The sequence below is a fragment of the Mus musculus genome, chromosome 17 (assembly GCF_000001635.26).
Source record: "Mus musculus strain C57BL/6J chromosome 17, GRCm38.p6 C57BL/6J".
In the NCBI taxonomy this organism is placed as follows: domain Eukaryota; kingdom Metazoa; phylum Chordata; class Mammalia; order Rodentia; family Muridae; genus Mus; species Mus musculus.
Window position 1 is genome coordinate 80,896,541 of NC_000083.6, and position 25,794 is coordinate 80,922,334.

The 25,794-nt window shown below is 42.3% G+C and overlaps 1 long non-coding RNA gene across 2 annotated transcripts in view; it reads left to right on the forward strand.

Annotated features, from left to right (window-relative positions):
* Positions 1 to 252: 252 nt before the first annotated feature.
* Positions 253 to 25,794, forward strand: part of C230072F16Rik (RIKEN cDNA C230072F16 gene) — a 36,655-nt gene continuing 11,113 nt past the window's right edge. For both annotated transcript variants that reach the window (NR_131127.1, NR_131128.1), the window contains exon 1: positions 253 to 417. This is a non-coding gene — a long non-coding RNA (RIKEN cDNA C230072F16 gene). The remainder of the gene's footprint in view (positions 418 to 25,794) is intronic.

Consider the following 25,794-nt stretch of genomic DNA (forward strand, 5'->3'; position numbering starts at 1 on the left):
AGATAATCAGGCAGCCCAGGGACCTGCAAACACCATGACCATATTCCACATGGGCCGAATGGGACAGAGGCTAGGAGGTGGGAGAGATAGGTAGCAGATGTGACTGGAACCCAATGTTTTAAGCCTGTCTCCAGACTACTAAGTGAACTAATCTCACCCAGGCACAGCCATTCACTGGCTCAGCCTCAGCCTCTCAGCAGGAGTCGTTTAGGAGTTGTTCAGTTGAGACCTGTTGCTAAGGGACAAATAGACAAAAAGTAGTCAACAATAGGCCAAGACTTGTGGTGTTTTCTTACAGAAGTCTGCTCACACACCAGTTGACCAGGGTCTTAAAAGAATCCTTATCTACTTCGACCAGAGAAATTCCAACCCAAGGGAACTTGGAATTTATGGATTTTGAAGGCAACAAGACCTAAGGTAAGAGGAATGTCCAGGAGTAGTACAGGGACTCCCTTCTGATACTTATTTCAGGTGTAGCCTTGGAGAATAATGAATTTAAGGGTATCTATCCATAAGAAAAATTCCAGGGCAGTCAAGATATGCAATCTTCTTGTACTATGTATGATATATGTCATCTATTGTAAAAGGTGTTTTGATAGAAGTCACCTTGTTGCTCCTCAAAGGCAATACTATAAAGGCATTCTAGTTTAATTTCTATTGTGACCAAAAGCAAATTTGCTTCTTAAAGTTTTTTTCATTTTCTTAATTTCTCTCCAATATATAATCCAAGGAGAATATCTTTATTTTCTCTTTTTATTTGCAATTAAAGTTACACTATATTGTGTGTGTGTGTTGATGCCCTTGGAGGTCAGAAGAGGGGTTTGGCTCCCCTGGGGCTGGTGTCTCCAGTTGTTGTGACTCAATGAATTTGAGTGCTTGGAACTGAACTCTTGGTCCTTTGCAAGAGCAGCAAGCCCTCTTAACCACTGAGTCATCCCTCCAGCTCTATATGCAATTATTTTTAAAGCTGTATAGATGCTTGTCTAGTTTTTATTTATGTTCATATTAAAATTCCTTTCAAGAATACACTTAGGTATGTAGACTTGTGTGTGTATGTGTGTGTGTGTGTGTTTTCTTGGAAACCTTGTGGGCTTTTTAGATGCCAATAATTGAGGCATAATTGTATAATTAGTAATTTTTTTCATTTATGTCTTTGATTATAGTATTCACTCCGTTTGCTTTGGTTTTTTATTCTCAAAATTTATAAGCTGGATATTCACAAATCGGAGAAGACAAGTAGCGATATTCTGGCAACCTAAAACCAGTGTTTAAACAACAAGGGGAAGCGACTAGTTTGTAGGGTGTGAGAGATTCCATACAGGCACCCATCCATCCAGGTTCCAAGAAATGTAATGGCCTTTGTACCTCTTTTCAGAGGAGCTTCCAGTGACGAGGCTGACACAAGGCTTTTGTCAATTGCATTCTTTAGCACAGTTCCATTAGCCAGGTAGCTAATTAACGTATCTAAGTTTTTAAGATTTTTTTTTTATTTACCTCCTTCAGATTTGTAGATATTTTAAGAGAAATTTTAGAAAGCTGGTGTCAGATACCAAATGACATTAGAAGCTTTTAGCCTATTTAAAAGGCAGCTAGACAAAGCGTTGGGAACTTGGTGCTTTCAACCTCACTTAATTAGTAACAAACTAGCTGCATTGAGCAGCTTTTGTGTGCCAGGCCCGGCATTTGCTAGACTGCAAAGCTGAATAAAATGCTGTTCCAGTCCTTATGGCTCTAGCAATCTACTGGGCAGGGTTGACATGCAAAATAACTGGCTGAATGTGGCAGGTAAGTATATGGTGCACACAGGATTCTAAGAGCCTCATGGAGAAGACTTCATGGGGAGGTAGAGAAATTTGCACTTTATAAAGCTGGAAGCGGCTTGCCAAGAAAGCAGAGAGGTGGTGACCTACACCCTACTTGGGGGAGTTCGAGAGGGCTGGGCCTACAAAGTAGAATTTCTTTCCAAGTTTTCATTCTATTGCTGTTGAGTTACACCTTGCTTTCTTATGGCTGATAGTTCTACGCGGGTGGGATCTCACGGCAGCTTTGGCTCCCTCCCTTGGTCTTATTCTCTCCACTGGCTGGGTCTGGGGTTCTGTGTGCACACTTTAACTCCTCATGCATTAACATGCATTATGTGATCTTAAAGACAAAGCGACAATTTACATAAGCAAAGAATGTGAATATTTAAAAGGATTATGTACTTTAACATCCCTGTCTGGCTTGCTGTTTATGGCTGGAAGAGCCATGTGATGGTTTGAGTGAAAATACTTCCCCAGCCCCACCCCGTACAATCATAGAAAGTGGCACTATTGGGAGGTGTGACCTTGTAGAAAGTATATCACCAGAGGGTGGGCTTTGGGGTTTCAGAAGCTCAAGCCATGCCCAGTGTCACCCTCTCTTCTTGCTGCCTGCCGATCGATCAAGAAGTAGAACTCTCTGCAGGTTCTCCACCACCATTTCTGCCTGTGTGCCACCATGATTCCTGCCATGATGATAATGGACTAAACCTCTGCACTGTAAGCCAGCCCCACTTAAACGTTTTCCTTTGTAAGAGTTGCTGTGGCCGTGGCATCTCTTCATACAGTAATAAAACCCTAACTAAGACAGGGCACATACATAGTAGGTGCTCAACAGGAATCATAAAGATTGACCGGTACTGGAAAGTTAGAAGATGGTCTCACAAACATGACATGGCATGACAGGCCCTCTGTGTCTGTGTTGGTACCAGCAAGAAAATTAAATTCTAGCCAAGCCAAAGTATTTGTTTAAGAAAAAATATCATATTAAGTCTCTGGACTGACAGTCTAGCATTTTCCCTATTACTCAATGACATTCTTGTTTATATTTATTTATTTTGTTTCTCTAACTGAATTTTACTTAGAAAAAAAAACCCACTCCCTGAACTGGCAGTGGTTTAGAGATTTTATGAAAAGCCTACAAAAGGTACTTAGCACGCAAGCTCATTTTCTTGTGTGTCTCGCCGCCTGTACCACACCTGACACTCTCTGTTATACACAGCTTTGTGCTGTTGTCTGGTTTGCCTTTGTGTGATTTGTGTTGTCTGAGTCGAGGAGACTTGTTTGACTGCTTAGAATCCAGTGAATTTCCCTTGCCCCCCTCCTCTGTGACATCCTTAAGTTCACCCCAGCAACAGTTCTTCCCTGCCTCTCTCTCTATGGCAGACTGCCAGACTTCATCTATCATGCCTTTGGCTGTTCTCCGCTGCTGCAGCAGAATTTTGTTTACAAAAAAAAAAAAAATCTTATCAACAGTGTGTTGCAATGCCAGCAACCTCTGCTCCAAATGCCTTCTTCTCTTTTTCTTAAAAAAACTAAAATGAAAAGTAAAACAGCAGAACCCCAGTAGACAATCAGTAAGACCCTGGCTTAGGCTGGCTCCTGTAACAGAATGGTTGAGTTTGGATAATTTATAAAGAGGCCGATTCTGGAGACTAGGAGTCTAAGATTACATGGCTGGCTGCACCTCGCAAGTGCCGTATGCTGTGTGGAGTGTGTCAGAAAGACAGAGGAGCAGAGGATGCCTGCAGATGAGGGGGGGTTTGGAGTAGCTTTGGAAGGACTGGCCTCACCTTGACTTACCTATACGCTCTGAGAGTGAGCTGTCACTCAAGTGAGAGAGGCGTCATGCCATTCTTGAAGGCTGCCACTTAGTGATCCACACACTTTCTCTAAGTCCTTCCTCCCTACACCAACTGAAGATTTAAGCCTCCGTAGGGGCATTGGTAGTAATAAGCTGTATTCAAATCATAGCAGATGCTTAGAGCAATGGACCATGCCTCCTTTCTTCTGAGTACAGCTGGGATTTCCTCATGGATTTAGTCCAAACAGGCTTTAAACCTTTCACAGTGAAAGACAGTTTCTCTCTTCAGTAAATCCATCCTGTTGCCCCTTGAATTCTTATGTCCCTTTGGTTTCTAGGAGTAGAAGTGTTTAACACCTATAACAGGATGCCGAGGCAGAGGTGGGCCATCTTGGGCAAACCTCTGGGAGACTTGGCTGTGAATTAGGATAGCATTGTACATAAATACCTGGCAGAATTGAGTGAGATGAGAATGCAAATTGCCTGGAATAGCATTCGATACACAACATAAAAATGCTAATAACGTGACTACTATTCCTATAAAAATAACTCTTAGTCTGAGGTTTCTCTCTATCACCATTCATTCGAATGCTATAGATTCAAAAATATTATTCTTCTCTCAAAATTTTATGTAAGCTTTCTGTTAGTTCAATTAAAAAAAAATATCTTTGGGCATGTTATTCTCCCTTACCCCATTCCATCTCTGAGGTTGGCCTGGAACTCACTATGTAACCAAAAATTACCTTGAACTTCTAATCCTCTTGACTACCCCTCCCTAGTGCTGGGGATGGGACCTAGGGCTTTTGCAAGCTAGGCAAGTGCTCTGCCAACTGACTTGCATCCCTAGACCCAACTGTCTCTTTCAGTCTATACCTCAGGAGTTTTGCCTGATATACCAGCATCTTAGAATAAGAAAGATAATCTCTCTTGGTAATTCCCCTGATCATGTAAGTCACATTTTAGTTTGCCAACTTCACAGGTAATCCAACGAACCCATTTCTAAGATGTGAATTTCCATTCTTATTTTAGAAAAGTTGGTATCTGTCACTTTACAGGGATGAGTCCTGGCGGTTCTATTGGCTCATTTCCCATTTTTCTAAGTTCTTAGAAAAGTATTCAGAGAAATATTTATCAACTCGACTTATTACTTTGGCTCACAGGCTGTGGCTCCTTAGTTTCTGTCTTGTCTTTGTTGGTCACAAAAAGGTCAAGGTCCCCTTCTGATGTTGAAGCTTTTATATTTAAGAAAGTAGCCAGTTGGAAAAAATATTATTGACAATAATAATGATAAACAAACTTGACATGTCTATCCTTAAGACACTCATAATGTGGAAGCTGACTTATTTCTTTAAAAATGTATTCATTATAATCATTATCGTTATTATTAGTAGTAGTATGTGTGTGTGTGTACCTTGTCACATGTATGTCAATTAGAGGATGTCTTTTGTGGAGTTTTCTTCTTTCACCTTTATGTGGCCTCTGAGAATTGAACTCACGGTTTCAGGCTTGCATGCCAAGCACCTGTTGAGCCATCTCACCATCCCATCCCCCGTGTCCTTACTTAAAAAAAAAAGTTATTCCTATGTTTTTACTTTTATTACCATGGAATTTGGTCTCTTGTACAAATACACACACACACACACACACACACACACACACACACACACACATCCTCTCCATGAAATAACCACCATGGTTTGGGTACAACTGACTTAGTATTTGCATGTCCCTGTTTTGAAAGGTGTCTTGTTTCAGATTGGAACACCGTGGCTACAAACGACAGTGGACTGTGTTTTTATATTTGGCTACTACAATTGTTATAAATTGCTATTTTAGAAACATCCAGTCAGAAGTTATTTGACAGTTAAACCGAACATGGAGGGGGACAACGACATAGAAAGGGAAACAGGAACTTAAGAAACCCTCTCAGACAGTTACAACTTCCATATGGCTTTTCTTTTGTGGGGTCTTCTGCGGTTAGAGTGCAGCAGGACCAGAGGGCGCTGGCTTTGTCTACCAGGAGCTGATGATCTCTCCTAGTCAGCTCCATGCTCCATTGTTTCCTTTTCCAGTCTCTGAGCTGGACCATGGGAGGGCTTCTTGTCAAAACACAAACATTGATTCATGGAATTGTATCACTAAGGGATTTGACCGATCACTGGACCACAGCGTTCCCATGCTCTTCAAGTATAAGAATCTCTTCTACATATCAATGTCTCTTGGGTTTCCATAGAGTGCCACCAAAACAAACAGCACACATGACTTGAAAAGCTATAGCATGACAATAGACCGCTGCAGATCCAGTAACCATTTCATAGGAGTTTAAATGTTATTAATCACAATAGAATTGCTTCAAACAAATAATTATGCCTACATGAATGATACATGTTACTTCATCTGTAACCTGCTGGGTATGCAAATCTCATGAACTTGGAGGCTCTCAGAGACCTTTACCCGGGAAAACACTGGTAGGAGAGGTTGAGTTTGAACAGATGAGTTCATGTGACTCAAGGTTGTAAAGACCACCGCTCACTGCTGGCAGAGTCCACATCATTGACCCCCTTTCTACTGGGTTAGTTTTCTTCTGGAATGATACTAGCAGAGAGAAGTATTGAAACAACCAAGCTCTGAGGAGACTATGATGTATGCACCAAACATAGGAGGGCCTGCTCTTATTAACAAAACCCTATCAGAGGATTGGGTTGTTAGTAGAATCCTTACATCATTTGACATCTTACATCTACTTGACAAATATTCCTTGAGAACTCTTTGATACTTTTTTATTTTTGTTTCATTTTCAGAGAGGTCCTCTTTCTTGAGAAGGTAGATTCAGTCTACCTTCACACTAACAATAATCCTCTCACCTCTTCGTCCCAAGTGTTGGGATCATATGTGTTAGCCAACATACCTGATTTTGTGTTTGGTACCTCTTAACCCATATAGTAAACTTGGAAAACATTCAATTTTGGTTTCAGAGAACTTGTTCTTCCTGACAAAGCAAAAAAGCAGATAAACGTATTGGAACCTTAAATATCATAGAGTTTGACAGGGTACAGGCACACAAGTCAACAAGAACGGACAACCTCAACTGCCAAGTTGGGAGAAGCAGCTCTGGCTGCTGTATTGACAAAACAAATGAGAAGGATCACCAGCCAAAGAATACATTATAATATTGGCAGACAGGAGGAGGAGTGCGAGAACCACATTAAAAAGCCATTCAGTGTTAGAGATGACTCAACTCAGCTGGAGAAAGATGAGAAGAAAAATTGATATTTCTTGGATAATGTTTGGTGTTTATGTACAAGGAGACATCTCAGGAGCTTATGAATCGGGTCTTTAGCCAGAGTTTCCATGGCTGATTAACACAAGGTTAAAGATGCTGAACTAGATGCTGATCAAGCCCATATTCTCCCTAGACGACCTGTTTCTTCTGGTACCCCTTTCATTTTCAGAACGTCAGGGGGCCAACAGATTGTCTTCATGCCTCTGTGGGTCTGGCGAACTGTGAAGCATCTGGGTTAACTCTGATTCTCATTAAAATGTGGTTCATTTGGGGACAGATGGCGAGCCATCCAATCATATCTTTTATGTGGATAGAGCAATCATGAGGGTTCATCCAGTTAGATCTAACCGTGCCTTAAGACAAGGCTGCCCAACTAGACTCTACCGTTTCTGTTTCCCAGTGATAAAGGGTGGATCATACGGCTAAGGTTTGTAATCTTCACCCTGACCAAATGATTTGAAAATGGCGAGTTTCATAAGACTCTTAGGAGGGACAGAGCCAAACACGAATAAATCTATTCCCGTCACCTGAAGATGTGACTCAGTCAGAATGGTTTTGGGGGGACAGCACACGTGGATCTTAGGCAATCAGAGAGTAATTATAATTGGTGTTGACAGAAAAACTGTGCAAACAGACCACAGTGAATTCCACAGCCGCCACCCCCTCCCCAAGCTAAGTATAATGAAACTGGGTCCAGGGAGTGTTGCTTGGCATTTGGACCTCCCACTCTTCCATTGCCAAGGCTCCCAGGACTTCTAGTGAGAGACCAGTATTTACCATAGGCAGAAATCGTCTCATCCCATTAACCCTCTCCACGGTGCTGCAGACTGGCACATGTACTGAGAAGGGCCCTGAAAAGCAGGCTGGGTTAACAGGCACATTTTCACTGCAGGCAGTTCTGGTTGCCTTGGTGAGTCCCTGCGCATGAGTAGGAGCTCATCTGTCCCTGCCTGGGGGTCATTCGTGACTGCTCTGGCATGGCCAGATTTCCTTTGCTAACTACCTGTGTGCAAAGAGGCCTGAAGACTTTTAAAGGGATTGGAATATGGTGGGGCGGGGGGTGGGGGTGGGGGGAATCGTGTCACCTTTGCATATGAACAAAGACCAAGTTCCCTTATAGAAACAGAGCTGAACTGAGAACTACATCTGACAAGTATGGGAATCATACAGAGGGAGCACTTGGGGCATGTATGGGAAGCGGACACCGGAAGTGCTTGAGTGAGAGATGGGGAGAGGATGAGGGCTCTGTGCCCACCACGGGTCTTTCCTCAGGGATCCCTAAGAGGAAAGAGACACAGGAAAAGAAGAAAGGGGTATGGGAAAAGGAGAAGGGGACTGGTGAGAACACACCAGACGTGGTTCCTGTGATTTCGAATAGTTCTTTGGGTCTCAGAACAGCTCAAGAATGACCACGCAGAAATCCTCTGTAAAATCTTTGCAAGCTGGAGCCACGCAGATCACTTCAATGCTTTGGGGCGGTCGCCTGAGCTTATTTATTTGCGAAGTGGCCTTGAAGCAGCCTCCCGGTCTTTGTCCACACAGAACCAGGCTGTGTGTGGGAGTGAGGGCATTTGTAAAAGTGACAAAGTAAAAATGGCCCTCGGGCACTTCAACGTCTGAAGTGCTCCTGTGGATGCTCCCTCTGGTGTTCTCTGTGGATGGTGGAGGGAGTTGGGAGGTTAGAGTGGCCAGGCACAGGGGTCTGCAGTGACATCGCTAGCAGGGTATCATTGTCTAACATCACAAGTAGCTATCTAAAGCACAATTGGGCCCTTCAGTTCATCAGAATGGTGCTCTCTATTTCACATCGAGGCGAGACAAGATACTCATTCTAAGGACTTAGTAGAAACATAAAAACCCTTCAACAGAGTTCAGCCTATGGCTTGGATCCGGACAAATTCAGTGCAGTTTCTTATGCTATAATTCCTGCGTCTCTGGGACAGGGCAATGAAAATGAATGTCCTAAATAATGACCCGAGGCGCTGCATGGGTGTGAAGTGCCTCACAAATCATCAAAGGAAGATTAAATTACGTCTTATACTTACCAAAGCCAAAAAGTGAACTAATAACACATTTTAGAAACCACTGCTCCAGGAGCTAAAGCTTAAAATCATGGTAGGGGTTAACCCCAGCCTGACCAGGACATCTGAGTCACCAGAAGGTCCCATAATTAAAAGCTGGGCTTAATTCTCTTTTGTGTATTGGTAATAGGTATGAGAAATACTTATGTGTAAGAATTCTTTCTTTTTATATGTGTGTGCTATATATGCATGTTTATATGGGATGGAGTGGGTGTAAGTACCTGTGTGGAGGTTGATGTTGGGGGTCTTTCTGAGTCTCTCTTTCTACTGTGTTTCTTTAATTTTTACATTTATTCACTAATTCTCTCCCTCCATGCCCTGCGCTGCATTCATGTGCTGTGTTCACCTGAAGAGATAGTGACACATGCCTTTAATCCCAGCACTTGGGAGGCAGAGACAGGCAGATTTCTGAGTTCAAGGCCAGCCTGGTCTACAGAGTGAGTTCCAGGACAGCCAGGGCTACACAGAGAAACCCTGTCTCAAAACACACACACACACACACACACACACACACACAAACAAACAAAAAACCAAAAAGAACAACTTACAGGGGATAGTTCTCTCTTTCCTTTATGTCTTAGCTACTTTTTCTATTGCGATGATAGAAAAAGCAACTTGGGGAGGAAGGGTTTATTCCAGCTTGCAACTCTCAGATCACTCTCCACCACTGAGGGAAATGAGGGCAGGAACTCCAGGCAGCACCCTGGAGGCAGAAACCAAAACAGAGGCCATGGAGAAATGTTCCTTCTTGGCTTGCTCAGCCTCCTTGTACAACTCAGGATCACCCATACAGGGATGGCATCGCCCACAATGGGTCACATATGATCACCCACATCAATCACAGTCCCCCACAGGCTTGCCTACAGGACAGTCTTAAGGAAAGGCATTTTATCAGTTGTGGTTCCCTCTTAGATAACTCAAACATGCATAAAGCTGACAAAACCAAAGTAATGAACAACCAGGACATTGAGCTATAATTGACAACTAAGAGCAGCCTACTTAAGGAATAGAACATGCTTATTTAATATACATACACATGGTAAAATAATTACTACTATTGAACTAACCAATGTATGCATCATGCACTTTTCACATGTGTCCATGTGTATTTGTGTGTTGTAAGAATACTTAATAACTACTCTCAGTAAAGTCCTAGCATACCACACAATCTTCTCAATCATAGTAAACACGCTGAACATTCAATGCTTAGAACTATTTACTCTGAAGATTTGCTCTCTGTGGCTCAATGTGCCTGGAGTCAAGGAGATTTGGTTGACAGTAGGGAGATGTCAAAGACTCTTGAAACCATTTGCTCGTTTGCTGTGCCCTGTCCTTTTTGCTGACAAGTGTCTTCTGCTCTCTCCTGTCCTGTGATCGCAGGTGAATGATAATGGCCACTCTAATCCTAATTTGACAATGTCTTTCAGTGAACATGTCAATAACTTCATGACACAGTCTCTGTCTATTTCCACAGAAAAGGAAGCTCCTTTTTGTCAGCTCCTTACAGCAACACACCAAAGCTAAGGTTTTATGAAAAAAAAAAAAGTCATGAAGCTCCCCCTTTTTAAGAAGAGTTGTGGAGCTGGGCGTGGTGGCACATGCCTTTAATCCCAGCACTCAGAAGGCAGAGGCAGGCAGATTTCTGAGTTTGAGGCCAGCCTGGTCTACAAAGTGAGTTCTAGGACAGTCAGGGCTATACAGAGAAACCCTGTCTCAAAAAACAAAAAACAAACAAACAAAAAAAACCCAAAAAACAAAACAAAACAAAACAAAAACAAAAAAAAGGAAGAGTTGTGGGATGGAGAAGGAGGGGGGTGAGGAAAGAAAGAAGAAAGGAAGGAAGGAAGGAAGGTGGGAAGGGGGAGGGGGTGAGCACTCTCATAGATGCAGGGGGAGGGTGGATGGGATAGGGGGTTCCCAGAGGGGAAACTGGGAAAGGGGCTAACATTTTAAACTTAAATAAAGAAAATACCCAATAAAAGAAAAGAAAAAAAGAGAAAGAAAAGAAATGGGGAGAAAGGGGAAGAAAGGAGAAGAAAGGAGAAGGAGAAGGAGAAGGAGAAGGAGAAGAAGAAGAAGAAGAAGAAGAAGAAGAAGAAGAAGAAGAAGAAGAAGAGGAAAAGCAGAAGGAGGAGGAAGAAGAGGAAGAGGAAGAAGCAGCAGCAGCAACAGCAGCTTTCCATGATGGCACACACTGTTAATCCCAGCACTCAGGAGGCAGAGACAGATGAGCATGAATTCGAGGTCTTCATGTACACACATGCATACATACATGCATGCATGCATACATACATGCATGCATGCATACATGCAGCTTGGTCTACATAGGGAATTCCAGGTCATCCGGGTCTATAGAGAGGCCTTGTCTCCAAAAATAAGTTGTGGGTTGGGAGTGATATCATCCGTAGCCTTTCCTTGGATTCGGGGGTTGATTCCAGGATTTCCTACACACATACCACATATGTGGATATTAAATTCTTTATATGAATCAACCTAATTTTTGCATACAACACACCCAGAGAGTAACACTATTGCAATGTGTTATGTAAATCGTAGTTGCTGTTTTGTTTCAGAAATAATAAAAAGGAAGTCTATACATGTTCATTGCAGGTGCAACAGGACTGGGGCATAGCTCAGTCAGTAGAACTATTACCTGGCACATGAAAGATGGAGGTTCTATGCCTAACTCATAAAACAAAATGAATCAGCCAAATGTGGTGGCACGCACCCGAAACCCTACACTCAGGTTGCAGGGGCTGGGCAAGGAGTTCAAGGCCATCCTCAACTACATAGTGAGTTTGAGGCCAGTCTGGGCTACATGAACTCCTGTCTCAGAAAAAATAAACCAAACTAAACTCTAAAGCTTCCTATCTGGCTCACTAACTTCATGGATACAGAGCCCACAGATACAAAGAGCCAAAATGACAGGTTGTGGGTAAGGCTGCCACTCTGACACATGGCTACTGTAACTTACTCAGTACAAAAAATAATATCATACCTTTGCTATATTTTACAGAATATTTTGCTATCATATTTATTTAAGAAGTTATTACAAAAACACAAAAAATTAAAAAAGAAGTTATTACATTCATTTATTTATTTACTTATTTATTTGTGTATATATGTGTGTGTGTGTGTGTACTACGGTGCATGAATGGAGGTCAGAGGACAACTTGAAGTAGTTTATTCTCTCCTTTCATCATGTGGTCCCAAGGGGGTTGAACTCAGGTGACAAGTGGCTTTGTCCACTGAGCTCTCTCACCAGCCCCTGGCTCCACATTAGTAACAGTGTAGCCTGTACTCTAGCACCTTCCTCAGTTTTCTCAACTGCTTGTTGATGCTGGGTAGTCTTCCAAGCAGTTATCAGTACATTCAGTGTTGCTATGAACAGCCATCCTAAAATTTTTATGCCAAGTTTTAAATATTTTAAGTTAATTTTAATAAGATAAGTTACTGTTAACAAAATTGCTTTATTGTATATTCAAAAACAGGCTGTTAAATTGTCTGGATCAGTAAAATGCTTGCCACAAGAGGATGAGGATGAGGACTCGAATTCAGAGCCCACCACTCATGTTAAGTCCTGGGTTCTGTGCCACGTACCCATAATCCCAGGGCTGGGAGAAGATGTATAGGAAGTTGCCAGAAGTTTGCTAGTCAGCTAGTTCTGCAAATCAGTGAGCTACAAGTTCAGTGGGGGACTGTCAAAAATAAGGTGAGGAAGGTCACAAGTCCCTTCCGGTTGGCACCAGCACCGGGTCACCTTGGGCGCGGAGCTGGCGGACACCTCCAATGTCCCTAGAGGACTCTCCACACGACCAGTGAGTGGAACACAACTTCTGTTCCATTCCAATCTAGCGGGATCTGAGACAGCATTAAGGAAGCAGAAACCCGCCCTGACCAGGGTCACAAGTCCCTTCCAGTCGGTGCCAGCACCGGGTCAGGGTCACCTTGGGCGCGGAGTCGGCGGACACCCACAAGGTCCCTAGAGGACAGCTTCTGAGGCAGACCCTGTTTCAGGCTCCAGACATCCAGGCACCTTTCCTGCCAGAGGAGAGGTGTCTGCCCCGCCCAGGAGGGCTTTGCATCTGGGGGAGCCATCATCTTGGTTCCCGAATCCCTCTGAGACTAGTCTGCACAGGTGAGAGTGTGGACTACAAAAGCTAACAGCTTCTGGGACAGGCCTAAGTGACACAGCTTCTGGGACACGCCCTGTTTCAGGCCTTCATCTTCTGCCAGGAGGCAGGTCCAAATGCCATGTATCTGTGCACCTTTGCTGCAAGAGGAGAGCTTGCCTGCAGAGAGTACTCTGAACACTGAAACTCAGGAGAGATCTAGTCTCCCAGGTCTGCTGATAGAGGCTAACAGAATCACGAGAGGAACAAGCTTTAACCAGAGACAACTATAAGAACTAACTCCAGAGATTACCAGATGTCGAAAGGCAAATGTAAGAATCTTACTAACAGAAACCAAGATCACTCACCATCATCAGAATGCAGCATTCCCACCTCACCCAGTCCTGGGCACCCCAACACACCCGAAAAGCTAGACCCAGATTTAAAAGCATATCTCATGATGATGGTAGAGGACATCAAGAAGGATTTTAATAACTCACTTAAAGAAATACAGGAGAACACTGCTAAAGAGTTACAAGTCCTTAAAGAAAAACAGGAAAACACATCCAAACAGGTGATGGAAATGAACAAAACCATACTAGACCTAAAAAGGGAAGTAGACACAATAAAGAAAACCCAAAGTGATGCAACACTGGAAATAGAAATCCTAGGAAAGAAATCTGGAACCATAGATGTGAGCATCAGCAACAGAATATAAGAGATGGAAGAGAGAATCTCAGGTGCAGAAGATTCCATAGAGAACATTGGCACAACAATGAAAGAAAATGCAAAATGCAAAAAGATCCTAACTCAAAACATCCAGGAAATCCAGGACACAATGAGAAGACCAAACCTACGGATAATAGGAGTAGATGAGAATGAAGATTTTTCAACTCAAAGGACTGGCAAATATCTTCAACAAAATTATAGAAGAAAACTTCCCAAACCTAAAGAAAGAGATGCCCATGAACATAAAAGAAGCCTACAGAACTCCAAATAGACTGGACCAGAAAAGAAATTCCTCCCGACACATAATAATCAGAACAACAAATGAACTAAATAAAAATAGAATATTAAAAGCAGTAAGGGAAAAAGGTCAAGTAACATATAAAGGTAGGCCTATCAGAATTACACCAGACTTTTCACCAGAGACTATGAAAGCCAGAAGAGCCTGGACAGATGTTATACAGGCACTAAGAGAACACAAATGCCAGCCCAGGCTACTATACCCAGCCAAACTTTCAATTACCTTAGATGGAGAAACCAAAGTATTCCAGCCAGAAGCTGGAAAGAACCCAGATGCCCCTCAACACAGGAATGGATATAGAAAATGTGGTACATTTACACAATGAAGTACTACTCAGCTATTAAAAAGAATGAATTTATGAATTTCTTAGGCAAATGGATGGACCTAGAGGGCATCATCCTGAGTGAGGTAACAAAAGAACTCACATGATATGTACTCACTGATAAGTGGATATTAGCCCAGAAACTTAGAATACCAAAGATACAAGATACAATTTGCAAAACACATGAAACTCAAGAAGAACAAAGACCAAAGTGTGGACACTTTGCCCCTTCTTAGAATTGGTAACAAAACACTCATGGAAGGAGTTACAGAGACAAAGTTTAGAGCTGAGACGAAAGGATGGACCATCTAGAGACTGCCATACCCAGGGATTCATCCCATAATCAGCCTCCAACGCTCTTGCATACACTAGCAAGATTTTGCTGAAAGGAAAATATAGCTGCCTCTTGTGAGGCTCTGCCGGGGCCTAGCAAACACAGAAGTGGATGCTCACAGTCAGCTATTGGATGGATCACAGGGCCCTCAATGGAGTAGCTAGGAAAGTACCCAAGGATCTAAAATTGTCTGTAACCCTATAGGTGGAACAACAATATGAACTAACCAGTACCCTCCAGAGCTAGTGTCTCTAGCTGCATATGTATCTGAAGATGGCCTAGTTGGCCATCATTGGAAAGAGAGGCCCATTGGTCTTGCAAACATTATATGCCTCAGTTCAGGGGAGTGCCAGGGTCAAGAAGTGGGAGTGGGTGAGTAGGGGAGTGGGGGGGGGGTATGGGGGACTTTTGGGATAGCATTGGAAGTGTAAGTGAAGAAAATACCTAATTTTAAAAAATAAGGTGAGAGCTATGGAGGAAGGTACTCTGATGCTGACTTCCATCCTTTAAATAAACACACACACACACACACACACACACACACACACACACACACACGACTCATCCACAGATGTGTACACTTACACAAACACATGCACATTCATACACTACACATATGTGTATTTGTATATACACACAGAAAGGTGCACACCTATACAAATACAGACACATTCATATATCACACATATGTGCACATGTATACATGGACACATATTTTTATTTTGCAGCATACTTACATTTAAAACTCAACTATATTTTACAAGGAGGGATGGCTTCAGAAGCTGCTGGTAGGTGTCTATTTGATCCCAGCCCTAATTGTATTTTATGGTTTCCTTCAGTTCATTGTCTCTGTGTAAAAACAAACCTGTATTATGTGCCTACCCTAGGGGAATATCAGAGTCATAAGACAGTATGTATAACCAAGCCTTTGATGTATTTTACATCACTGTCCCAATGAACCTTTCTGGGCATATTCTAGGAAATGTGAGCGTATCTGCTAGCTGATGTGATCAGATGTGTGAGACTAGAATACCTAGGTGACTTAGGGTGATGAGTTGGGGACAAAGGGATGGTGTGAGAGATACTGAAGTCATCTGCTCGAATGGTGGTGGAATTTAGAAGAGAGTTGTTCTTACCACCTTGATCTCCAAGAAACAAGAGGGGAAAGTGTGTTGGACGTGGACTACTTCTCTGAAACCCTCTCTTTGCATACTTCATTGAAAGGGCAGGATGCCATTCCTGTTGAAGAGTGGGCAATCTTGGACTTTTTCACAATTGTTCCCCAAGACCTTGAAATGATTCAGGATAGAGAATTGTGAGGGTATGTGTCAGCTCACAGAAGATTGAAGGCAAAGGCCTTTAGAAACAGAGGTGCAAGATGGTGGGTCTTGACTGTCCCCAAATCACTTCATGATAAAAACCACCGGGTGCTCCTACTTAAAATAGACATCCCCAGACTTCTTCACCAATTTGCCCTTTAGATGAGGGTCTGATGGAGCACAAATTTAAAGATGGTTATCTTTAAGGGTGTGAGGGATGATTAGTCTTGTAGCAGATAGCTCTCAGGATGTCCACTTAGCCTGTAAACTATTCTCCAGTTATACTTCCAACTTATAGGTAGGACTCCAACACTGATATTTAAGTTACGTTAAATATCCATGGCCATGAAGGAAGCCATGCTGTGTGAGTCAGAGTCTCTCTGTACAATTAAAGGCTGAATCCAGAGATAGCCAGTCTACCTCCAAAACCAGCAACATAGGCAGTCTTACTCTGCTATATGAATAGAGAAGCAGATCTATGGGGGGAACAGGAAAAATAAAACATAGGTTCTCTCATATCTTGAAGTAGCTTGATTTGGTTTCAGTCAGCCCACACTGAACATGCTTGATCTCATCTGATTTCAATAACATGATCTTATAACCTAAGATCATAAGACTTAAAAAAGTCACTTACACATACTTATACACACATAGTACCATCTTCAAGTTGTTGTTGGATTGAAGTCAATAAGTTCTCTATCTTAACATAGCAATTCTTCTGGAAAGGTTCTCAAGCATTTGTGATTTAGTAGACACTACTTCAGCTGGGGGAACAGAGTGATATTTGTAGAAGGGTTAGGGATGGGTGCTAGAGGTGATGTAGGGAAAGCAAGACTAGGTGGAGAGTTACAACGGCACTGTCAGATGGGTTCTGCTAAGTACATCATTTCCCCTCCTTAGTAGGAAGAGTTTGAGTATTTTCTCAATCTGTTCTTTGTCTGTGAGGTAGCATGGATGTCAGATGGCATTTTGCATGTAAAACAATATCTGATTGGGATTGTAGATAAAGCTTAAAAACATGAATGGGTTGTTTAATACAATTCAATGTGTTCAGCCAGTTGCGTTGGTGTTTGCTCGGCTAGTCTATCCACTGCAGTACTTCTCTTGGTTACTCTTGGCTCCCCACACAAGGGGGAAACACAGGTTCTTTCTCAGCAGAGATCAGGCAATGGTTGCCTAGCTCTTGGGGGCTGAGTGTATGTTTGTTCTGGATATCTTAAGCTATTGGCCTGCATATCTTGATCTATTGGTTGGGTTGTACAAATGGTTGTTTTGTTTCACACATATTTCAAGGGCTTTCAGTGTATCTCAGTGCTTCACTATGACCACTGTCTCTAGATTCTTACATGAAATTGTTAGGTTCTTGAAAACTCATCAGAAAGTACGTGAAACATCTTTTGCTTTCTGAGCACAAAATGAGAAGTGCTGCCTTCCCAGCCCTCTTTTAAACCACCAGCTCCAGCCTTGGGTTAAGTAGTGTGTGTGTCTTTGTGGGGATGGTGGTTGTTATTGTTGGTGGTGGTGGATTTCAAGCCTTAGGAAGTCTTGCTTTCTGTAATGGACTACTGTCGGGTGCCTTGTTAACATTCTTAAGTGATTCCCCTTTAAAGGAAGTCCATCCTAGAGAAGGGGTAAAGACAGAAAAACTTGAGGAGGTGAGCAAACCTTTTAGGACCCTCTGCATACCAACCTTTGAGCCTTTACTGCTAGGGGGATAACTTCAGATTGACTGTAAGGTCCGTATAAGGCTAAAGGTATAGTTTAAGTAGTAAAATATTAGTATAGGTCATTTGATATAATTAAGTTTATATCTTGATGATACATTTAGAAAAGGGATGTCTGAGGGCTAGTCCTGGAAGTCTAACTCTAGAAGCTCGCTGAACTCCCAGGAGGAAAAAGTACAGGAAGACTATCTTATCTCTTAAGTCAAATGGATCACAAAGCTACATTTGTCCTGAGTGTGATGGACCAAGACCTCCTGGGCTGTCTGTGGGCTGAGAAGTCTCATAAACATAGTACTTATGAAATCTTCATTTTCTCTGATTTTTGATTATTTTATTTTACATGCATGAATGTTTTGCCTACATTCGTGTATGTGTGCCGTGTGTATGCCTCATGTCCATGGAGGTCAGAAGTGGGTATTGAATCCCATGGAACTGAAGTAAGGATGTGAACTACCGTGTGTGTGACTAGAATCAACCCCAGGTCCTCTGCAAGAGCAATAAGTGTTCTTCACCTCTGATCCACCTCTCCAGCCCAAGTCTGTGCTTTCTTAATATCGAGTATAATGCCATGTAGTTGTTTGTACATTGAAATACCCCCTTTTATTATTTTCTTTTTAATTTCAGGATGCTTTGGGAAGTGTAAACCCTCATTCCTTGCTAGGTATGTACGTAATTTATTTATGCCTGCTTAAAGATAAGTGTATGGAGGTATGAGAAGATACTTCTGTTAAGATGCTGAGTTCACAGTCATGAAGACCTGAGTTCACATCACCAGCAATTTTGTCAAAACCTGGGTGTGACAGCATGTAGCTATAATCATAACCTGGTAGAGATAGAAACAGGAGAATCTATGGGGCTTGCTAGCAAGCTAACTTAGAGGAACTAGTAAGCTCATGTTTAGTGAGGGATCTTGCCTCAAAAAACAAGGCAGACATCGACACCAGACTACATCAGTTGTGGACCATGTCTTCCACACATGCATGTATGGGCCCATTCACCAGCATATGTGGGGAGCCGCACTCACATTTGCCATTATAAGATGGCGCTGACAGCTGTGTTCTAAGTAGTAAATAATCTGCACACGTGCAGGGGCAGTTTTCCCGCCACGTGTTCTGCCTTTCTCGTGATGACAACTGGGCCAATGGGCTGCAGCCAATCAGGGAGCGACACATCCTAGGCGGAGGATAATTCTCCTTAAAAGGGACGGGGTTTCGCCATTCTCTCTCTTGCTCCTGAAGATGTAAGCAATAAAGCTTTTGCCGCAGAAGATTCCGTTTTGTTGCGTTCTTCCTGGCCGGTCGTGAACGCGCGTAAGAAGCATATGTATATATGCTTGCTTATGTACATTCATACCCTTCCCACACACAAACTAGAGAAGTGTATAGACATTGGCTTGCCTGAGATCATGAAGTAAGCGAAACAACCCAAGGTCCCTGATATTACTATTATACACTCTGTCTGCCAAGACAACTGCCAAGACATGGTTTACTGGGGGAAAAGGCGAAAGTCAAGTGTAAATGAAGGAAGAAGAAGTGGTTTCAGTTGAGCATTCTGTTAACATTTAATCCAAACCCTTGCTACTGGGTTAGCAACACCCACTGGATTTAATATAACCACAACTAAACTCACTACAGAGGCAGTACAGTATTAAGAAAGCATACCAACACTAATGTATATTGAGGGAGAAAACTGTCAACTTAGGGAAAATGTATTTTTATTTCAACCATGTGAGCAAACAAGATAGTTCTTTGTTTCTTCTTGTCCACTGAGATATTAAACTGGGATCAAGAAGCCTGGGATAGTTTCAGGATACCTCCTCTAAGCCATAGGAGATACTTGGTGACCTGGTTGAAAGCTCTGGGCTCTGCTTAGACTCTTCTGCAGACTGACGTATGCTCTAGTTGTCTGTGATGTTGGAAAAGGCAGTGTGATGCAATGCTATGGGTGTGCACTCTGGAGATGGGGGATCTTAGGTTCATGTTCTTCTACTTAGTCATGCTACGACTGGGAACTCTCAGAGTATCTCTCAGGTGATGATCAGACTGTAAAATAGGGGGGAGTAATAATGAACGAATACTGCAGTTTATTAGGTAGCACTTTCTGGAGAAACAGAATAAATGTATTTACACACATACACGCATACACACACAGAAGGAGATAGAGAAAACGGCAGATTCAGAAAAAAATCTACATTTATTTCAACTACACAAGCAAACAATATCTCTTATTTTTCCTCATTTCTTTCTGTCCACTCATTAAATTGAGATTACAGTACCTGGACTAAGGAAACAAATAATTATTATAAATAGTATTTTGCTTAGATTGGCTTACATTAATGAAGCAGAAAATGGGCTCCTTAGACCATGGTGGTAGCAGCCACTGAGTGGCTGAGCCATGAAAACACTTCTCTAGTCATCTCTGTGTGTACATGATACTCATGAGCTCTACCCTCAAAGCAAAATATTTCAAACGAGTTGCAACCTTTACATTTTTTATATCACCATGAGTGGAGTCTAGAACTAACCATATTAATCCATAATATTCTACCCTTGTCCCTGAAATACTCATGGCCATATTTCAATGCAAAATATATTTAGTCCATTTTCAAATACTCATAACCTTAACATTTTCAACATTCTTTAGAAATGCAACTCTAGAGTCTCTACATGTCTAATATAATTAGTATGTTATATTATAATCTAATCAATATGGGTTAATTTTGGAGACATCCTCATGGAATCCTTCCTGTTGTTCCAGGCCAAAGTACGTGGCTTCTTTCTCTTGGGAGTAATATCTTTAACAAGTAAACCCTTGTGTGTAACTTCAAATATGTTCCTCACTATTGGGTGGGAGACTCATGTTCCAGCTCCTCTCATGACATAGTAGAACCTTTGGGGGGGTGGGGGGGACGACCAGCCTTCTCTTTAAACTACAGACAAGCTTCATTTTCATCATAATTAGATTGGTATTCTTTATATGCTTTTTTGGTGAATAGTCATCACATGGGTAGTGTACTGAGGGCATCCGTGACAAATGGGCCAGGCACAATAGGCATTTTAGGTAAGATACTGAACCTCACTTAACCACCACATCTGTCATGTGCCAGCTATCTGGTGGATAAATGGCAGGCATGACTGGTATGAACTGTCTCTTCCTTCCTTCCTTCCTTCCTTCCTTCCTTCCTTCCTTCCTTCCTTCCTTCCTTCCTCTCTCTTTCCCTCCCTCTCTTCTTTCTTTCTTTCTTTCTTTCTTTCTTTCTTTCTTTCTTTCTTTCTTTCTTTCTTCCTTCCTTCCTTCCTTCCTTCCTTCCTTCCTTCCTTCCTTCCTTCCCTTTTTTTCTTTTGTTCTTTCTTTCTCTTTTTCCTTTACAGGAATTATTGAAGTGGAAATTTCTGGTTTCTTTGGAGACTCGGTTGTGTCATGTGATGTTTTCCTGGATGCTGTCTTATGAGAGGATGTTTGCTGAGACCAAACACATGGCGTTTTCCTGAAAGTTGTTTTTGCGAAAGGGCAGTGATGTTTTGCTGGAGTGGATGCTTGAGGGGGTGTGTAATGTTTAGAAAGAATATAAACATAACCCTACAGAGAGTGAGAGGACGCTCTTGAGTTGGTTCGCCTTGCAACACTTCAATGGTCTTTGCTGATCTTCGCTTGTCAGGACTTCATAGAGAGAAAAGCACCAAAGAACTTCTTGTGTTCCAGCTGCTTCTTGCCAGGTTGGCAGAGTCATGCTGATTCAGAGGAGCCTGAAGTTTCTTCTGGACCAAGCTGCTGCTACTGATTTGTGTTTGGTGTTTTGGACTGGACTGCTCATATTCTGACAACAAATGCTGTAATTGACCCAAAGAACTACTTCTAAACAGGACTACACTCCCCATTGTCTATTAAACTCTATTTCCCCCTATCTCTGGTAGGTGGGCTAGAGGGAGGTTGAAGGTTTTAAGAACCCTTATTAAAGTAGGTTTTGAAAAATCTAAACCTACAAATTATGGCCTAACTGGAAATTTCAAATGCAGGAAAATGAAAAGACAAACACAAGGAAACCCACAACCATGGATGTTTTGACTAAAAACCTGCAGAATTTAATTTGCGTCAACATTTTCTGGGTTACAAAAGAATTGACAGAGCCTGTGAAACAAGAGTGAGCCATGTCTGAAAAGCAAGTCATTTTAGCATTCTGAGAGGAGGATAATCTGGTTTATCCATGCTAGAAAACTGTTTCTTTTGGTAAAAGGAGACAACCAGGTTCCAGAGAAAAGGTCTTGGGTTGTTAGTCAGGAGTCCTGAGTTCCTGTCCCAAGATTTCCTTTGCTGAAGTATTTGGACAAGTACCTCATATCTCTGGTTTTTCAGGGTTTTTTTTTGTTGTTGTTGTTGTTGTTGTTGTTGTTTTGTAAGAGAGGGATGATTTTTTTTAAAACAGGGCTTCTCTGTGTAGCCCAGAACTCACTTTGTAGATGAGGGTGATTTCGAACTATTTGTAGATCTGCCTCCTGAGTGCCAAGATTAAAGGCATGTGTCACCACACCTGGCTTACATGTCAGCTTTCTTGATAGTGTTGTAGGCAAGCTTCTATCAGCGACTTCGTGAGTTCTTTTGTGGTTGCGATTGTGTGCTGCAAGCTTGAGTATGAGACAGTGTGTGTGAGTGTGGCACCTCGAGTTCAGAGGTCAATGTCAATGTCAGCTGTCTTCCTCTCTTTACCTTCCACCTTTTCTGAGACAAGGTCTTGTCCTAAGCCTAGAGCTTGTCATTTGACTTGCCAGGCTGGCCTGCTCTTCTGGGATCCTCCTGGTTCCAGCTCCCAGCCTTGGGTCCCACATCACCATGCCTGCTTTTTACACAGGTAAGAGGGATACAAACTTAGATACTCATGCTTGCATACAATAAGACATACATATGCTTGCATATAATAATACATACAGTGCTTTACCCATTGCACTATCTCCCCAGCCTCCATAGGAAACAGCATTTACTACAGTGCAGTAGTTAAATGTGGTGTTTTCAGAAGTTAGATAAGACTTAGTCTCAGGCTGATATGCCCAGGTCAATAGCTGTGTGATTTTAGAAAAATTCAATCTTTCCATTTTCCATTATTTCATCACCCTTAAAATGGCTCCAAGGGTAATAACTCCTGAATGGACTGTCCTGGAGGTTAAATACACTTGAACTGTTGATAAGTAGGAGCTGTTGTAGTCAGGCAGTCTGTGCCACATTCTTCCAAAAATATTCAGACACCCAGGAAGGGAATCAAAGTCACAGTTTTACAGAGGAAAAAAGTTAAGTAAAATATTTGCATTCAGTTGTCCCAGTCTCGTGAGCACCTTGCTCTGATGCAGATCAAGCATCCACGAAGAAAAGAGGCCTCATCAGCTCTTTGTCAACTCAAGGTTCATTGAGCATTTCACTCACTAACACGGTGAGCTGGCATTACAGCCTGCCTTCTAGCTTCTGAGGGTCCACAGCATCTTGGGATGTTTCTAGTGTTTTATAGGGCTTGGGGTAGAAATGGCCGAAATAGACACAAGAGAAGTGTAACTTATCAGCTTATCAGAAATAGATTTCTGGTGTTTTGTGAACATGTTATCAGCTTTGGAGCTTAGGAGCCTGTGAAGTTTAAGTTTGCCCTAACTTCAACCTTCATAGGACTCATGTTTGATTCAAGACAGATCTCTCTGCTAATACGGCTCATTTGACCTCAGGGTGCCCTTGTTGAATTCACAAATTGACAAAATTCTTCTCTTCTCTTAACAGAGTTTGTATGTAGCCATTTGACACCAGTGAGCAAACAAAACAAGAACCAGAGGGTACCGGTTACACATGAAAAGAGATTAAGCCTAACTAAAATGGACTGAGTTCTCACAGCATGTTCAGCAGTGGTTCACAGTCTTTATGTCCAATCATTGAATCTTCACAACAGTCGCCTTAAAGAGATTCTCTTTTAATCCCTATCTAACTGGGGAGAAAACCGAAGGACGGACAGATTGAATGATTTGTAACCCAACTAGCTAATGGTGAGATTCAGATTTAATCTGTTGCAGCATGGCACTAGAACGAGACAGGTTAGCTATCCTTGCGCAATAGCACAAGATACATGTAATAGATTTTTATAGTTTTATTAAATATTGAACTCAGGAAAATTAAATCATAGCAGGCTGCAAATATAATTCAAACTTTTATTAAATGTCAGGATATTGGATCTTTGGATGCATTTTACTTCTGGGCAATCGCCCAGGTTCGAAGCATATATTTAAGTATTTGCTGTCATGATTTTGCATTGGTTTACAATTGCAAACCAGATTACATGGCGGGGGAGATTAAATTACTGACACGCTTTAGGGAGGAGACCTTTTGATCCTGGTGAACAGGCTCGAGTGTGATGCAGTACCCAGCAGGCCTCACTGACCTGGGCGTTTCCTTTAACGCACTGCTCTACCTCTATCGGGTGGTGTGTTGTCCGATTTGGATTTTCCAAAAGTAGGGGGTTATTCCTTATCTTTTAACCAGGTGCATTCCTACTGGAAATAAACGATCTTGGTATGTGACGAGATATGTGGATGCTATCAAAACTATTTTCTGCTTAGTTATAAAAGTCTAAAATTGCTAATTATGCCAACTTTTTTTCTTTCCCTAAAGTTCTCTAAAACATTATGAGAGTGGAAAGAACAACCTTTTTTTCATCAAAATAATGTCAAAGGCCACAGCCCTCCATGGAAGTATCCTCATTACCATGTCTCTGCCCACCTTGCTTTTGTCTGCACCCTGTATCTCTTACATGAAAGCTAGATTCCCAATGGTTCTAACTCCTTGCCTATCACAGTTATGAGATCAATCCTGGTAGGAACTATAGCAGCCTCTCCTTTGGAATTAGTGCTCATCCGGGTCCAGTGACATGGGCCTGGTATGGTTCCTGACTACTTCCTGGTTGACAGGCTTGCAGCGCCTGCTCACTGATACCAACTGCCCGATGCCTGAGACCACAAAGGTACTGTGTCCATGAGTCCTCTGCTCCCTTTGAGCTGAAGTTCTGTGTATTCACAAACTGGGCTATGCTTGAATCCACTACGTCTTTTGAGGATTTTCCAAAGACTTTCCTATGTCTAAGGACCAAGGGAGAGTGCCTGGCTGAATGCCTGGGCTTTCCAATGGAAACAGTCACAGGAGTAGGCTCCCAAGGCAGGCTAAAGGAACCTTGACACTCATTGTTATAAGAGAAGCCACTTAAGCAATCCCAAGTAAAGAAGAAACGCCAGACCCAAATGTGAAGTGGTAGGTTGTTGTTAAGAAGAAAGTGTAGTCAGGGTGCCAGATTGAAGCCGGCTCAAAAGAAAGAGCAGGGAGCTCAGAGTGCAAGTGGAACAGAGTGGAGCATGCAGAACAATGCAGGGCAGGTTGGGGAATGAATCCTGCAGGTTCTGTGATCCTTTAACGAGCAGTGGCTGGCACCAAGACCTTCAGGTTTGCAGCTGGCCTGGCTTGTCCTCTGGCTCCTCTTGCCTGTTTGTGCCTGTCTTTTGCTGCCAAGACCTCAGCAAGCCTCTCGCCTGCTGGACTTTGTGGTCTGTTCCATTTTCAGTTTAATAGAATTGATGTTGCTTGGTGCTCCCAGGACACATGGCATTGCTCTGTTTGGCGCTGGCAGTGCCTTCAACAGAAGGGGGGGAGGGGAGGGGAGGGGAGGAGGACTGCCAAGCAGCTATTTCCTTCAGCTGTGGTCCCACTGCGCCTCCTGCTTCTTGTGAGCGACAAGTCTGAAGGATTCTGAGTGGGATTTTTAAATTAAAATGTTTGATGTTTTCTATCGTGGAACATAGGAGATCATCTCTAATTAAAGTCAGCAAGTGTTTATTGAACACAGTGTTTAACAGCATTGCTTACCCTCACCCCAACCTTGTTATAAAAAAAATCATAGGAGCAAAATAATAATAATAATAATAATAATAATAATAATAATAATAATAATAATAATAATATACAGTGAGGTTCCAG